The sequence below is a fragment of the Lagopus muta genome, chromosome 7, assembly GCF_023343835.1.
Source record: "Lagopus muta isolate bLagMut1 chromosome 7, bLagMut1 primary, whole genome shotgun sequence".
In the NCBI taxonomy this organism is placed as follows: Eukaryota; Metazoa; Chordata; class Aves; order Galliformes; family Phasianidae; genus Lagopus; species Lagopus muta.
In genome coordinates, this window is record NC_064439.1 from 8,008,437 (window position 1) to 8,018,840 (window position 10,404).

A 10,404-nucleotide genomic window follows, 5' to 3' on the forward strand; every position below is an offset into this window, starting at 1 on the left:
CCTTCCAACACAAACCGTTTTATGATTCTATGCTTTTGTGATCACAACCTTCCAATTACATAGTGCATACACCAAATAGAGGGAAAGCTTTCCTGGATTGTTTCCTGAGTCTTTTTCTGGAAGGAATCACCAGCTGGGAGGCAGCCACTCTGATGGCAAAGCAGCCACTTCCGTGTAGGTAACACCCATCCTTGGTGAGGCAATGGGACATTTCTTGGTGACTTTTATACTTGGAGGTGAAAAGCTGTGCACCATGTTCTGACTTTCACACTTTCATCTACTGGAAAGCATTCTCATTCCCACATAATCTATTTTTAACATCACTGTAATTAACTGCTGTACTTTCTCCTACTTACTCTGAACTCTTCTATCAGTAATTCTGATTATCTGCTGAAGTGAAATTCCATCAGAATTAGCACAGTAAATCCATTTAGCAGAGCAGAGAGCACACTGCCTATCCATAGTATCTCTAATGTTTCCATTTCAGGTATAATTCTTTAAAATTAGAGCCATGTAATGAGATCCACTTCAGATTAACACTGGTGTAAGAGTGGAACTTAATGCCTCAGGGTTCTTTTTTCTGGATCTCTGTAGCTATTCTCTACCTCTACTGCAATTCTCAAACTGGAAGATATGACGAGAGCAACCTACACGGCCAAAAAGGGAGTTCCCTACTGCCAGTATTTACTGCCAACACAGGCAAATATTGGGTAATCCCTATGACTCTGGATGTCCTGGCATATCTCTGCTGGGAAAACAGACAAGTCAGATCTGTGTAGAACAATTTCTGATGAAACAAAAAAGAAAAACAAACAAAAACTTTGCAAAGCACTCCTGATAACAGATGTTGTAAAGAAAAGGTTAGTGGGTCAACAGATGAAAACGTGGGATCCTTTCTAGCATAGCATTTTCCAGCCTCCTACTCAGTCTACTTTTAAAACCAAATAGTATTCCACCCCAGGGAACATTCTCACTCCACTGTAGATCTTGAAAAATACATATTTTCTATTGCTTGTCATTTTTCCCTCTGAATTTCCACCTTTTTTTCCTTCCTGTTGTTCACATTCTCAAATAACATTTACCCGAACTTTTTCTTTCACTAAATATTTTTTATTATTGGTTACTGACTGTGGGACAGCCTGGGAACAGCCACTGTCTATGATTTTAATCTTAAGCAACTACTCACGGTGTCCAGAGAACGTGGGCGCTATGCAGACTGCAGAACACAGCCAGCCCAGACCAAACAGAGGTTTCAGTTTGCCCTTCCACTTTCCAAACTTCAGGCAACCCGAGGTTTAGCAACTTTATGAGCAGAAATGGCTTCATATGCAATAGGTTTCCTTCCAGTAATTTGCTCTATCCCTTTCTCCACCTTTGAAAACAACGTACTGTTGTAGGTTGCAGAAGTCAGAATCTGTTGAAGAGAGCTAGAAGAAATTCTTCTGTGTGTTATATGTTACAGTCTCATCATCTGTGTCTATTTGGTGCCAAGTGAGAACAAGACTGTCCTCGGATCGTAAAAAAAACAAAAAAATTGCTTAGGTTCTGCAGGTTTGGATGTTGCTAAGTCAGTACTCGGCTTTTTTTCCCTGTGAGTGATAAAAATCACTGCCTCAGCACGTTGCTGGGTATATCAGCTTCAATACAGAAACACACTGAGCTCTCAGATGTTAAAAGTGACTAATAAAGATCGAGTTCTGATTTCCTGAACCTGCACAACTGCCATGATCCAATAGAGCCACCTGAACACTTACTGTCCCCAGCTGCCACATACTCACCCTGTGCTACCTGATAACAGCACATCCCAGAGGAAGCCATGCGCTCAGAAGCTGCACAGAGCTGTACTTGGAGGCAAGCAACGATATTCATTAAGACCTCACCCCACGCTCCACGTTATGACTTTGGTGCTGGCTGTAATTACTGAACAAGCTGAGCACTCTAGCAACCTATTATTAAAAAAGCACAGGTGAGTCTAGCTATTAAAAGTGCTGTCTATTTGGTATGGGGGGAGGGGAGGGGGGAAAAACACCTAAACGAGAGCAACTCCTCCCTTTCCATGCAGTCTCACCTGACCTCTGCTGATCTGTCACACCCTTACAACTTTTAGCTGAGTAAGATAAAACTACAGAGGAAAGCATGCCTTAATGTGATTCAGTACCAGACTAAGCTGTGAAAGGTGTATCCTTGTTCCTCCACCATTAAGTTAAACATAGCAGCTCTCCTCTCCCATCACTGGCTGTGCTTGCTGGCCAGCCTTGGGGTCAGTTCTGTCCACAGACACACATCTGTGGGACTCCATCCCCTTGGGGACACACTGCTGGGGGGTGGTTCCTGAAGGACAGAAGCCAGCTCAGCCAGGGCTTGAGCTGTTGCTGCTGCCTCATTACACTAGTGTCAGCTCTCTAAACCAGAAAGAACCAGTACGAACCTCTCACTGTTGTAAGCATCTGACTCCTGCTAAAATAAGTCATCTAGGAATATGGGTTGCCAGAAGCACACATGGGGAAATAAACAGTTTTTGGATGTGCAAGAGCATGGGGAAATATCCTAAAAGCCAGGAGCAGTAATTCAATGGGAGAAACAATTCTGTGACCTCGGGATTCAAATTGTCACATCGAGGTCAATGGCCAAAGACACAAAGTGTACAGGATTGAACCCCTGGGACTTGGTTCTGCAAGGCAGCAAGCACTCCCAAGTGGTGCAGACAGCACTGCCTTCCCAAAGAGGCACAGGAATTTGGAGGAGTCTGAAATTCAAAAAGCTGCTAGCACAAATATTCCTGAAAATGGAGGAGATCAGAAAATCATAGGTTGGAAAAGAGCTCTAAGATCATCTAGTCCAGCCATCAGCCCATCCTAACCATGCCCACTGACCATATCCCTCAGTGCCACATCTCCATGGTTCTGGAACACCTCGAGGGACAGTGACTCCATCACCTCCCTGGGCAGCCTGTGCCACTGCATCACCACTCTTTCTGAAAAGAAATATTTTCTAATATCCAACCTGAACCTCTCCTGGCACAACTTATGGCCACTCCCTCTCATCCTATCAGTTACCTGGGAGTGGAGGCCAACCCTCACCTCACCACAACCTCCTTTCAGGGAGCTATAGAAGGCAATAAGGTCTCCGCTGAACCTCCTCTTCTCCAGACTGAATCATCCCAGTTCCCCCAGCATCTCCCCCTCAGACTTATGCTCCTGTCCCCTCTCAGCTCCAATACACTTCTCTGGACACACTCCAGGGCCTCAATGCCTTCTTGTAGTGAGGGGCCCAAAACTGAACCCAACACTCAACATGCAGCCTCACCAGTGCTGAGTACAGAGGGTTGATCACATGTTCCTGCTGACTGCACTATTTCCAGTACAAGATACGGAGACAATACATGAGTAAAAATCATTAAAAGTTGATGACATCTAAACATTTGAACTGACAGTCTGCATTAAGACCTAAACTCCCCATCTTCTACCAACTTAAAGTAAATACAAGTAATGCTCAGGCAACCCATGTTTGCTGCTGATGGTGAAAAAGTAGGACGTTTTGCTGGAGCCAACAGCCAGAAATACATGGAAGCTCAAAGCTCTGTGATGAAGGCAGCCTGCTGCCTGGAGCCATGGATGTGACAGATGTTCCTGCACCCCTCTACTTCAGTCAATGCAGCCTCCTGGTCTGAAGTCAAGTTTTCACATAGTATGCAAACAGAGGTCACCACATCCCAGCCTGGTTAATACATAACCCAGGCAACCCACGCATAGGTAACAGAGAATTGATTTCCATAGTGGAATTATAGACAACTGACTACAAAGTGTCCATTCAGTTTTTGAGCTGCAAGGAAAATGTTTTAATGAGTACCAGTGATAACCAAAGTTCATTAAGAAAAAGAACAAAAAGATAATGAAGTAGCTTGTTTAAGGCACGAGTTATTGTTTGCTGGTTTAAAAAGCAAAGAGATGCTATGTGATGGGGTTACAGAAGAACAGTATATCCAGCATAATTTGACACATTGTGAGGAAAGTGAATTTTAGCCAGTTTTGCATCTTCCCCATTTCAGTCTTCCCAACAGTCTAAGTATCAAGTGGCATTACTAAAGGAGGAAAGCTATCAGGAAATCAGTCTGAAACAGCTATGGCTAAGGCAGTTTGGGGGAAAAAAAAAATTAAATGCAGCTAGAAGCAGATTAGGTCACTAGCAGCACTGTTAGATAGCTAATCCAAGCATACATATTAAGGTTTGCTGTATTTTCTTTTGTTCTGTAATCATGTGTTGACACCTATATGGGACTGTGGGCCCAGAAAGGTGATTTTTACATGTGTTAGATTGGAATAAAGAACAACATTTTGCCTTTTGTTCCTCTGACTAGTTGAGTCAGTGGATCTGTTCTAAACAGATCCAGTGTAGCATAAAGTGTTGTTCCTGACGTTGCTAGGTGTTGTAAAGAAAAACACGAGATAAGTCAAACAAGATTTTTGCTAAAGGAAACAAATCTGTGTAAAAAATGTGAACTAAACATTTCATATCTCGGTACCGATCCAAGCTTTTCCAAAGATAGGACTGACCAACTCTGCAGCTGTGGGTTAGGTCACCACAGGCTCCCAAGCCATTCATTCTGTTGGGTATCATTTGGGCAGTAAAGAAGTCTTTGTAACAGTTTTGTTGAACATCATTACCTAGATTGTAGGTCCAAATTATTTTCCTCACGCTTGGGTTAAGCATTACATCTCACCAAGCCATTCCTCCAGGGTAAAAGTGGAATTGTATTTCTCCTGTCATAAATATTCTCTGTTCTCCTTGGACTTCTGGCAGTCTTTTTTCACACTGAACAGCAGTCTTTCAAAAAGTCTTGAGTAAAGTTGTTTTATGGACAGTATTACATCAAATTAAGTTTTTAATTGTTTTTCAGTTGTTTTCTATCTGTTCCTGAAGAAAGGTTTATTGCAAAAGCAATGACACGCTCCACTGCTTGGGAAGAGCTACAGACAAGCTCCCCTGCAACTTTGCTCCTCATAAGGAGTGTATTTGCAGAGCAACCTTCTCCCTGCCCTTGTTCTCTCTTTTCCCCTGGGAAATATATTGATGGACATATTTCATCTTGAACATGAAACAGCAGTAGGCATTATTTCTATGGAGAGTGCAGATATATTATGCAGAAGGAAACATTACAGATATGCCAATAACTCTTACAGTGTTTATCACACATCTCAATGATCAGTGCAATTAGTAGCTATCTGTAAAATGCACAGTCTAGTCTGAAGCACTCATACCAGATACATTTTTTAAAAAAATACTGTACATTTCCTTTTTCATTCAACTCAATTTTTTCATGAATGAATCTTTTGGAACAAATCCGTTTTGTTTTCTTTTGCATTGAAATGAATTGGTAAAGAGTATTTCCTAATACAACACAAAGTTAATGACCTCTCTCAGCAAATTAGGCTGTGGACTTTAAACGTGTGCTACAAAATTCAGGTATAAATTTAACTTTTGCTCATGGAGAAAGTCATGGAGCAGTCAGACATTTCTGATTGCTGCCAGTTCAAATATCAGATACTCGTGACAAAGTTTATCTTGTAAATAGGCAAGACTCAGCTTTGGCAGGTGCAGATAGGTGAGCTGAAGCAGAAAGGGACACACTCTTTTCACAATATCTTGAAAGCACCTTTGCCACTAAATGAGTCTTTGGTAATACCCCAAAACCAAACAACATGGCAAATTCTGCTCACCCAGGTCAGATGAGAAATCACAGCAGTGCCAATGAAACAAACATAAACAGAGCTAGAAAGATATGCCCAAATCTGCTGGCAAAAACAGACAGAAATATTCAGAAAACACAGTGATGATGGGATAAGAGTTTGAAGGACAGAGGGAAATGTCATTGGCCACTCACACGCACCTCACCAACGTGATTAATTGCAGCACCCAGGGAAAAGGTAAGACCTGAAGAAGGAACACGTTTCCGTGGGTGGCTGACAGAAGGTGAGGATTAGGTGCTGCTGTCCTATAGCTACAGTCTGTTTGCTTACAAGAAGCAGGAAAAACACTTCAGAGAAACAGGATTAGTAATACTAATCTCAAAGTCACGAGGAAGATGGTTTATATATATTTGTACTTCAACAAGTATCACGTGGGGGAAGAGAACTGGTATCATTTTTAGCCTCCTTTTTTAATGAAAAAATATTGCTGCCTTGTCTGGTATTTGCTTCCCTACTCACAACTTTCAATATTCTGATTAATCTTAACCTGGTTTTACAACTGCATGAAGGTAACTCAGTGATAAAGTTCTAGATGTGTTCAGGATTAATGCAGCAATCATAAAACAGAAATATGTGCCTTTTTATAAATTCCACTTATACCTGACTGAGGGAAAAACTCAACATGTGTTTACAAGTATCTACAAAGGAGCTTACAAAGATCCCAAAAGCCAGAAAAGTTAGTGTTTACTGTCAGTGGAAAGATGTGAGCTCATAGGAAACTATTCAGCACCACATTTGTGACATGGCTTGGTGGTTAACACAGTGAGACATTCTTACCAAACACAGAAGACAAAACAGCTCCAGCTCTATGAGGAGTCTTCTCCAGCACAATGAACTTCAGGGTCCTCTGCAGCTCCTATCCCAACCAACGCAGCATTGGAGTATGGAGAAGTGAACTAGATCAGAGAAAGGATACACCTGCAAGCAACAAAACAACCTGTTTTATCTGTCTCAAGTCATAGAATCACAGAATCATAAAATCATCAAGGTTGGAAAAGGCCACTAAGATCATGAAATCCAACCATCAATACATTACAACCATGCCCACTAAATCATGTCCCTAAGACCCCATGATGCTTTACAGAATGCATACACAGAGACTGGGAACAGGGGAATGGCAGGCAACAGGAATAAGTCTGCATGGATACCAGTAAGGAAGACTTTCCATCAATAAATGCTTGAACAATCTGGGGTTCAACACATTTTTTATAAGACAGACAAAAATTGAGGACCTACAGTAAAGGACAAGGAAGAATGGCTACAGTGTGATGATAAAAGTCTTAAAGCAGCCTGGGAAGTTTACTTAGCCTGAGGGACTCTGCAGAATAATTACAATGAACCCAGTAAGATATCATCCAGTGTAAAAGCATCACAGTTTGGCTCTGTGGAGTTCAAACTCTAAATTATTCCTATTTATTTCTTAAAGACAAGAATAAATAGCTGAACCTTGAAGCAAATAAGTGAGCAAGAATTTCAAACAAGAAAAAGAATTTTTAATAAAATGAAACCTTCATATATTAAAGTTTTTTATTAGATCTAAAGAAAGGCACTAAGTACATTTTGTATTGTCCCCATAAGGCATGTATGAAGCAATGGCACCTGGAGACTTTGCAATTCTTTCAAGACTAGGCAGGATAAATCAGTTTGTAGTAAGCTCCAGGCTTTTATAGCTGCAGCTATGCAGAAGCTGAGCGAGGTCAGGTTTATACAGCACGTCAGCTGTGGAGCTCAGTTTCACTATTCCTTATGTCACAAGCAGTTTTATTAACGCCTGTACAAAGAAAGACTCAATTATCTGTTAACAGTAGATCAGTCCTAAGTGTTCACTGTGATCTCTTCATAAGTGTGTAGATCTTAGATCTTTACAGTGAACTTTGTAGATTTGCTTATAATAACACATGTAGCAGACACCTGGTACGGTTGAAACACCATATTTATCACTTATATAATCATGCCTTTCATGAGCACCAGCAAATTCTAATTTTCAAAGCAGCTTCAGGTATTCGGACTCATTTATCTGGCCTTAACGTTCACTTGGGAAACATTCGTGGAAAACTCACATGTGGGAAGACAGGCTGGTAAACACATGCCTTGCTTTTCAGCAGCGCCAAGCTCCAAGTCCTACTAAGGCTAGGAGAAGTTGTGCACTTCTGAACACAAAGTCAATGCACGGAACAGTTTCCTCCTTTGTGGCTGTAACCAGAAGGCCTCCCATCCAAAAAATACCAGTCCATCTGAAATGGGAAATAAATATGAGCAGGACAATTATTTATATTAAATCCACTTTACATGGTGTGACCACAAGAAGTGGGCTCATAGTTATCAATTTTATGGCCTTTACATTGCCAGGCCAGTGTAAAAGGCCATTTGTGTCAGTAGGAATCAGGCCCTCTTTGTCTTCTGTGCATGCAAGCATAACATTGCAAATATTTACCCAATTAGATAGTTAGCTCCACCCAAGTATGAGCAAACAAAAACAACTGCTCATAGCATTCCAGAGAAACAACACCACGAGAACAAAGATTTCCACACACAGACACAAGCAACCAGCTAACCACAAAACAGCAAAGCCAGCAGAATTTCTAATCTTAAAAAAGAGGGGCAAGTTCTCTTTGTAACAACAAATCTTTGTGCTAATAATTCAAAAGCAGGAGATAGATGCCTGCTTCATTTTTCTAACTGAGATTCCTTTAGTGAATCTGGGAAGAGTAAATACGTATGCAGTTCAACAGATGCCAAGATTGGCTGATGAGAAGACTGATAGCTTCTAAGATGGATGCAAAACCATTTTAGCATCTAAGATGGAATATAAAACCATTTTATCTTCAGAAATTTTGTGCTTATGTCTCCTGTTTCCCCAGATTGAGGTATCATTCTTAATTCCTTGTTTGTTTCTCCCTCACCATATGTGGGACGTAAGAAACAAGTAACATTGCAGATATTGCAGTTAATGCCTGTTTGTCAGGAGGTCTTTTTGCAATCACAATTTCTGAACCTCTGCAATGAAGGTATCAATCTCATCTTTACTAATGCCACCAAGCCCTGACACTGTGAGGCAACTCACAAACCAACCTGACCAGACTGAAATCTGGGTGGTTGCTGGACCTTCTGACTGTACTGCATTATAGCAAGGTATAAACATACAGCTGCTCTCTGACCTCGAAGCTTCAATCTAGACTACTTTAGAATTTACTTCTGGGTGCAGAAAGTAAAAGCTTTTGCTGCAGTCAGAGAGAAGCAGGCACCTCCCAGGCCTGCTCAGACAGAGATCCATCAAAGAACTATTTCCTTCCGCTGCCTGCGAAGGCAACTGAACGTGGGCTTGAGCAGAGGCACCTCTATGAAGTGGGTTGCTCTGAGCAGGCTGAGTGAGTACAGTGCATGTTCCTACACCACAGTCTGCTCTCCTGGATTTTCAAATCCAGCAAGCCCGAAGAATACAGTAAGTGAAGCTGGCAGCGTGCAGCTCAGACCAATAACAAGCTGCAGTTTGCAGAATCTTAACCTAGTATTTGATTTAAGATGACTCTGTTAGCAATACCTGTAAAAAAAATTAAAATGTACTATGGCGTGTTTGAAGCAGTTGTATAAGAATCACCCATAGAAAAATAGCAAGACCTATATTAGCATATAACCAACTTAGCTCATAATTATGCCTTTGATTTTACATGCAAGTGGCCTGATCTCATTATTACAATTAAAGTGTTTCTTCATGAGTAAAAGCTGAAGGGTTTGGCTCTAAAGAAACACATTTTTCAGCACATCCTGGCTTCAGCAATTTCTAAGCTATTGCCCCAGGGAAAGTTTTAGGCCTCCCACATGCGGTGCTTCTTTAAAGTTCAGTTTGGCAATCCAAAAATTCCTACCACCTCAGTACAGTGAACTGCAATGAGGAGCACTGCTGATGTCATCATGAAATGGGAATCTTGAGATTTTGCCTGAAAGTGGCAATGTCTGGACAGCTAATCAAGATGCAGTGTAGACACCACATTTCCATATCACACCATGCAATCATGTGTACACAAGTTCTCCTTCTGATATCTTTGCTGTGCACTGGTTTTCCTGGCTGTATCACAGAATCATTTGTGTTGGATGGAACCATTAAAGGCCATCTGGTCCAACTCCCCTGCAATGAACAGGGACACCCACAGCTCCATCAGGTGCTCAGAGCCCCATCCAGTCTGACCTTGGGTGTCACCAGGGACAGGGCATCCACCACCTCTCTGGGCAGCCTGTGCCAGTGCTTCATCACACTTACTGTAGTGTATACTGCAAAGTTTTTCCCAATGGTCTGTTCACAGCTGAGACTGTTCTCTGAATATGAGTCTACAAAGTGATGGGAGAACAAATCAAACAATAGCTTGTGCTTCATGGTGAAATTAGCTCTACATAGTCACACTTTCAAAATGGTCCTCTGACCACTTTCAGGTAGTTATAAGGAGTCCTACAAGTGAACTACCTATGCCCCTAAGCATTTTTTTTTAAGCAATATGAATTGGGCAGAGCCATACTACATAGAGAGCTCTAGACAAAAGTGTTTTCCACATGATATCAATGGCTCTAGAACTCCCAACCACTGTGTTCCAAGAGCTTAAGGAAAATAAAGATGGAGAGATGTAACCATGGTGTGTGATACTGAGTCTATTCCTGGTAGCTA

The 10,404-nt window shown here is 41.5% G+C and overlaps 1 long non-coding RNA gene across 1 annotated transcript in view; it reads right to left on the reverse strand.

Annotated features, from left to right (window-relative positions):
• LOC125696286 (uncharacterized) overlaps window positions 1-7,916 on the reverse strand; it is a 29,972-nt gene extending 22,056 nt beyond the window's left edge. Inside the window, exons 1-2 of the long non-coding RNA XR_007378265.1 lie at window positions 7,808-7,916; window positions 6,525-6,665 (exon numbers count right to left, since the gene is read on the reverse strand). This is a non-coding gene — a long non-coding RNA (uncharacterized LOC125696286). The remainder of the gene's footprint in view (window positions 1-6,524; window positions 6,666-7,807) is intronic.
• Between the last annotated feature and the right edge of the window lie 2,488 nt (window positions 7,917-10,404).